Here is a 6,956-nt window from a genome sequence, read left to right on the forward strand (position 1 = left end):
TGCTCTCTTCTGGGAACCGTTTCTGATCCTTGGCTTCTGATCGTATAGATTTTGAACTCCCAATATTCTTAGCCTTTGCATCCGTCAACCATAGTAGGTCTCAGAGAGCAGACGGGGCTGTAACCGTTTCCCTGCTCCTCTGGTGGCTCTGGGGTTGCTTTCCATTCCAGCACATGTGGCAGGCCCTTGAACCCTACACTGTCTTGGTTTCTGGGGTATCTGTCATTACACCATGGGGTCCTGCTAGATAGAAGTGACAAGTCTACCAAGATCTTTTTGAACTTTTGGATGTCTTTTTTACTTTGAGAATTATGATGGCTTGGGTTACAGCTTATTTCTTGTTCTCTGCCCAAATTTTCATTTCAGAGCTAGAACTGAGCAGGGGTTGTGATCACTGGGCACACAGGTAGAGGGTTGCATGGCATTTTCTTGACCTTGAGAGGGAGTTGTATTAAACACAGAAGCAGACTCACTCACTGCACGAGGCATTTCAGTGTGATGGAGTCCACCTTGCAGACACGATGGTCATTATTTTTATCCACACAAATATTGACAAGAGACTGAAATGCACGCAATGCCGTCATTTTACACAGAATCCAGATGTTTGCTAGGCTTTAATTTTCATGGTGTTCTATGCTTTCCATGTATATCTTTTTACTCAACATAGGCAAAAATAGATACCATTGCCTTGTTTGGGGAAGCATTTTGGGGAACTGGAGAACTAGACAGCCCGAGTTTGATTTCACCTCAACTCCTCTAATCAACTCAGCACTGAATGTGAGCAACTTACTCTCTTCTCTGAAATGAGGGTTGTGTCACTCGGGTTCCAGTCAGGACGCGGCAGCTGTATCAGTTGTATAAACAGAGAGAGTTTAATAGAAGAGTTGGTAATCTGGAATCGGACAAATGACAAGGTTACAAATGAGGATCTAGAAATCACGGAGGTGATGATGGCAGGAAGCAGCTGCCACCCCTGGGCTGGGGAAGCCAAAGGAACAAGCTGGACTTCTTAAAACTCAGAAGACTGGAGGAGGGCCCTGCGGAGCTTGGGTGTGGGCCTCCCGGGAGGCTGCGCGGGCTGGCTCGGCGGGGCGCTGAAGGAGGGCCGCCTCAGGCACTTGGTTCTGTAGGGTTAGAAAAACGACTCGGTTGACTCACTGTTGCTGCTGGGATGGAGACCTCCACCGCAAGCTGAAAGGAGCTGCCGCCGCCAGCGCTAGGAAGTGTTGCTGAGCTGATGCTGACAAGCACGGGAAAGAAAACCAGAAGCTTGCCATGTCCCCTTCCTCCTGCAGCCTTGCAAGTCGCTGATGCCCGCTCTGGGCAGAGCCTAACAGGGAGCAGCTGGCAAAGCAGAAAAGAGGTCCTCGGAAATGAGTCTCAGCCCCAGCGTGGAGAGTGGAACAGAGATGGGTGATTTGAAACTGAGAAGCAATTACTTAATAACCAGTAGAAGGATGACATTATACCCCATTGACTGCTTATTTATTTTAACATTATTATTACTATTGAAATTTATGTAAAGAATCGAGCATGATGACTGGCTCACAGTAAGAGCTCAGCCACTCTCTGCATTTTGCTAAGTATACCAAGCCTTCTGCCAGCTTAGTTATTGGAGACGGCAATTACACTCAGATAATCCATTTTGATTTTTCCATTTTGGCCCCAGTCCCGCTCTGGTAGCATTCACATGTGCAGATTTGTAGTGTTGCCTCTGGAATCTCTTGGTTTTTAGCTGTGAACTATGGGCATGTTAATTACATTCTCTGAGGCTCGATTTTCATTACATGAGATAACACATGTTTAGTGCTGGACTCAAAGCCTGTCAAACACATGTCTACATACTAGTTCCATTGTTATCATCATTGTCACTATCATTATTTTAATGAGTGAGGAGAAATGGCTGCAAAACAATATCAACCTAAAATGCAACATTTAAGGCGCCAGCTTTCACCGAAATCACAAATACCTTGATCCTCTGAACCTTAATCATCACTGTGCAAAGTAAACATGATTCAATTTGCTTGTTAGCCATCTCTTTCATTTCTGGTTCCTCAAAAGATTCGTACTTTTCTGATCTTTTTTCTGATATTCTGAAAGAAGCTAACGTTTCCTATTTTGTTTTGTATTAGAGGTTGTGGAGACGTGAAGTCCCTGTGACTTTCCATGAGTCACACATGTGTTTGTAAAAAGGCCTGGAAGGGATGTGAAAATCCAACATGCCACTATCAGGGACACTTGAATTTTGAAGCCTTCCTGGCTGCCACTAGCTCAGGGATATGGAGACTGTCAGTAGAAATTCAGAGTGAGTGTCGTGCATGGTAATACGGTACATCACAACTAGGTCCTGAGGCAAGCCGAGGACATCGTGGAGTTGATGCATTATGCATGAGAGGGTGTAAGAAATAAAGGATCAATCATCTTCTCCCTCAGATAACATTGATCATTTGCTACACATTATTTGGCTGGGTTCTGTGCAGATTTATTTTCTCCAATGAGAATGAGAAGCAGATTGCCTGTTTCCTTAATGAGCAATGACATCAATCCAGTCAAATCTATCCAAGGCATTGGATGACTTCCCCCCTCTCTCTCTCCCTGCCCCCCTCTGTCACAGTCAGAAGAAATAGGGACAGCTTCTCAAGAAGGTGCCAGCCCCCGGGAGAGTGGTGACAGAGTGGGAAATTGGGTCTAATTCAGGGTGATGAAAAATCTCTTTCTCTCTCTTTACTTTTTTTTTTTTTTTTTTGCTTTTTAATCTAAAGCAGTGTGTTTTCCACTCTCCATTCTTCCAGATGGCATTCTGAGGGGCTGATCTGCAGAAAAGGCCAAGTGAAAAGTCATCCAATAACAAGGAAGGAAGAAGACAGCATGTAGCAGGCATGAGGAGGGTGTGTTTCTGGGATGCTAGGCAGGCTGGAAGGGCACAATCACGGGGAGAAATAGCAAGCAGCATCAGAGACTACTATCACAGGACTCCCCAGTCAACATCAGTGACTTTAATAACACTGGAGTCATGGGTGGTGTTCCACGAGAAAACAGAGCTGGAGCTCGTCTTCTGTTGATACGAGATTCCTCTGATTCCTCTTGTGGTAGTGAGTCGTCAGGATAAGGAAGTTGGAGGTAATATGTGATCCAGGGTTTGGGAAATAAGATGTCTTGCTGGTGCATGCTCCCTGCTTAAGTCAGACACGTGTCCACTGAGGCAGGCAGGGGTGGTCAGGCCTGGATGAGCTGAGGATGGGTGCCTGGGGGATTGGTGGAGCAGGTGACCAGTAGCAGGTCCAGGCTGGCATGAAATCCTGGCAGACCAGGTCCCCCTGCAGGCTCAGCTCACAGGGAAGGCCCCTGCCTAAGGGACAGCAGAGATTGCAGGTGCCCCTCAAGTGGGATCCCAAGAAATGCAGAGTGCCCAGACAGGTGAATGCAGCCCGGAGCTGGGGCCGCACCCTGGGGGTCCTGCCAACAGAGGGCCAAGGCTCAGGCCCTGGAGGGCAGAGTGGCCGGGACCAGGCAGGATGCCCTCGGAGGAAGGGCCAAGGGGTGGATTCAAGGCCCCCCACGTGAGAAAGTTATCACACGGCCGTGTGCCCACTCCCACTGTCTCAAAGTCATAAAGAAGGAGGCCTTTTAAAAACTATTGGAAGCTAATCATGAACCATCCTAGCACATGGAATCAGCATTGCAAATTGGGAACTGTGAATCCTGGTCTGTTTTCTTCCTGCAGAGTTGTAAATATGGGAGCATTTCCACCAACAGGAAAATGAAGACCAAAGCGGATCCGGTGAGGGTTCTTTCGTGGAGCGCACGGCTCTGCTAATCAGGCTTGCTTCCCAATCTGAAGACCACTGAGGCAGGCTCCCAGACCCGGGCCTCGGGAGCAGGGCTGGGGGAGACCCAGGTACAGAAGCAGATCTCCAATAAGGAGGGGACAGAGAGGCTGGGAGGGTGTTGAGATTCCCTTGTAATAACAGCTCACTCTATGGTTGTGCTAAGTCTTGAGTTTCCCATAAACTTAGGTGTTATTAGCAGCTTCTTTCCTGTTCTTTTTCTGTCTTCCCTCCCCTTCACCTTCCTCCCTCTCTCCCTCCCTCCCTTCTTTTTTTTTTTGACAAACGAGGGAACTGTAGCAGAAAAATAAACTAACATTCTCAAGCCAGTGGCGGGCAGAGAACTGATCTATGATCTGCTGCTTTGTGTCCAGAGCCTGGTCTCTTGACCACTGTGCCACATGACGTCCCAGTGACCTCATCTGGGCGTCACGTCAGGGTCAGCCCTGCTCAGGGGTCATCCTAGATGGTACTTTACAGGTTCCTCTTAGATCAGCTTCTGTTTGGGAAGTTCAACCTCAAGGAGGCATTGATGGTGTTAACGTGTAGTCAGCTCCTAAACTTCCTTTTATTTTGTACCCAAATGAGATCATTATCTTGCAGCTCTTATTCAAAGCCGTCTCTTTGTAGTTAGCCCATGGTTCTAGCCTGTGAGATCTCTTTAAATCCTTCTGATAATAGCAGATTCTTCTCTTTTCTCTCTTTTCCAATCCAGTGCAATGTGAAACAAAATCCCTCCTGTTTTCAAAAGCTTTGACACATTCAGCAAAGATCTGTTCCTTGGTGTCTCTGTCTGCTGTGTTTATTTTTCGCTTTGCTGATTCTTGGAGAATAACTGGGCCCAAGTGTGCCTTTAGACGGCAAACTCTTGGGGGCAAGGGCTCTGCTCTCTGCTTTGGCACACGCTACCTGTTACAGAGCTCAGTGTACACCTGGGGTCCCAGATAAATAACAACAATCCAGGACTATTTCTCACTTTGAGAGCTGCACGCCCCGCCCTCCCCCTCTCCCCACTCCGTTAGCTTTCATTAAGGGATATCCGAGTGACTGATTTCACCTTGATGTTGGAGGTGCCCGTCTCTCTGCTTCTTTGTGGTTAGCCGTTTCTGCTCTGTTCTTAGGAGCCGTTGCCGAGCAGTCGCACTTGAGCTGGCAGAGGATGCTTACCTTTATGGATGTTCCGATTCTGACCCCAGCCAGGCAGCCTTCTTCCTCTCTTCCCTCCCCACTGCAAAACCCTCCTCTCCCCACCCTGTTGGTGCCCACGTGTGAATCCTGGGTGATTGCCGGGGGAGAGAAGCCAGAACAGGAGGAGGCAAACAGGTGGGAGGGGACAGTTATTTGCTTTTTGGCAGGAGAAACGACTAACCAAAGCCTCACTTTCACAGGTTTTTGCCAAAGGGTCTTTGGTCTTTGGTTTCCTTAAGAGGGGGGAAGTGGGCAGGGCTTGCAGCTTTCTTTTGTTAGCTCAGGAAAGAATAGCTTAACTATAGTTAACATGCATGTTGTCATCTTCAGAATCTACAAGGAAAGACATCCTGGTTGGCTCCGATGATCTGGAAGCGAAGTTGCCTGCTTTGGCTACAGCCAGATTCGATTACCGTAATTCTCTCCAGCGGCTCTTTCGCCAGCAAGTGAAGTGGATCTTATGGAGGCGCTAGGACTCAGTTGAGAGGGAGAGGCCTTATGCCCATAAATCATCTATATTTGTTCTCAGGTTTAGAATAGCAAAGCCACTTTTAATTCCTCCCACTTGAGTTGCTGTTGTGTGAGGAGGGTTGTTCTTTAGCAGACTTACACTTCAAACAGGTGTTGAATCACCTGGCTCAGTCCTGTGCCTCCTGGCCTTTCTTGGCAAGCCAAATGCCATCATTAAACAGTGCTTATATTCTCCATTAAATAATCCTTTTAAACATTCCTTTTTATCACACTCATGTCTCATTCACTCACTTCCAAAGCAGTCAGGCCAACATTTTTGTCTAGGAAATTGCTACAGTGTCCTGTGCTGTGTGATAGATGTATAAATGTAATTGGTATTGACTCTATGGTCAAACATTTTTTATTTCAAAGAGTAACTTTATCTCTAAACTGATTTTAATTTCTGCCTGAGTCTTGAGCTTGTTTTCAAATAAAACCTTGCCAATGCAGGAATTTCCTGATCAAGATCTACAAAACGGCCATGCTTGAATTAGTTCAGTGTTCAGCTGTATCAAGATTGTTTGCTCTGTGCAAAATTTCTTCCTCTCCATTTCTCCTGATCTAACTTCCAAATACTCTGAGGGAAGGATAAGTCACTCTTGTGATGTTGAAGGCTGGGAAGTCCTCATGCATCTTCTGGTCTGCTATTGTTCTAGGCTGGATGAAGCACAAGCTGGAATCAAGATTGCTGGGAGAAATATCAATAACATCTGATATGCAGATGACACCACTCTTATGGCAGAAAGTGAGAGTGAAGTCGCTTAGTCGTGTCTGACTCTTTGCAACCCAGTGGACTGTAGCCTACAACGCTTCTCCCTCCATGGGATTTTCCAGGCAGGAGTACTGGAGTGGGTTGCCATTCCTTCTCCAGAGGATCTTCCTGACCCAGGGATCGAACCCAGGTCTCCTGCATTATAGGCAGACGCTTTACCATCTGAGCCATCAGGGAAGTCTATAAGTGAAGAGGAACTAAAGAGCCTCTTGATGAAGGTGAAAGAGGAGAGTGAAAAAGCTGGCTTAAAACACAACATTCAAGAAACAAAGATCATGGCATCTGGTCCCATCACCTCATAGCAAATAGATGGGGAAACAATGGAAGCAGTGACAGACTTTATTTTCTTGGGCTCCAAAATCATTGAAGATGGTGACTGAAGCCATGAAATTAAAAGACTCTTGCTCCTTGGAAGAATAGCAATGACAAACCTAGACAGCATAATAAAAAGTAGAGATATTACTCTGCTGACAAAGGTCTGTTTAGTCAAAGCTATTGTTTTTTCGAGTAGTCATGTATGGATGTGAGAGTTGGACCATATAGAAGGCTGAGCACCAAAGAACTGATGCTTTTGAACTGTGCTGTTGGAGAAGACTCTTGAGAGTCCCTAGGACTGCAAGGAGATCCAACCAGTCCATCCTAAAGGAAATCAGTCCTGA

The 6,956-nt window shown here is 46.6% G+C and overlaps 1 non-coding gene across 1 annotated transcript; it reads right to left on the reverse strand.

Moving 5' to 3' along the window:
- Nucleotides 1–6,401: 6,401 nt before the first annotated feature.
- Nucleotides 6,402–6,474, reverse strand: TRNAY-AUA (transfer RNA tyrosine (anticodon AUA)). The gene has a single exon. It is a non-coding gene; the product is annotated as a tRNA-Tyr (tRNA).
- Between the last annotated feature and the right edge of the window lie 482 nt (nt 6,475–6,956).

The sequence above is a fragment of the Capricornis sumatraensis genome, chromosome 11, assembly GCF_032405125.1.
Source record: "Capricornis sumatraensis isolate serow.1 chromosome 11, serow.2, whole genome shotgun sequence".
NCBI lineage: Eukaryota > Metazoa > Chordata > Mammalia > Artiodactyla > Bovidae > Capricornis > Capricornis sumatraensis.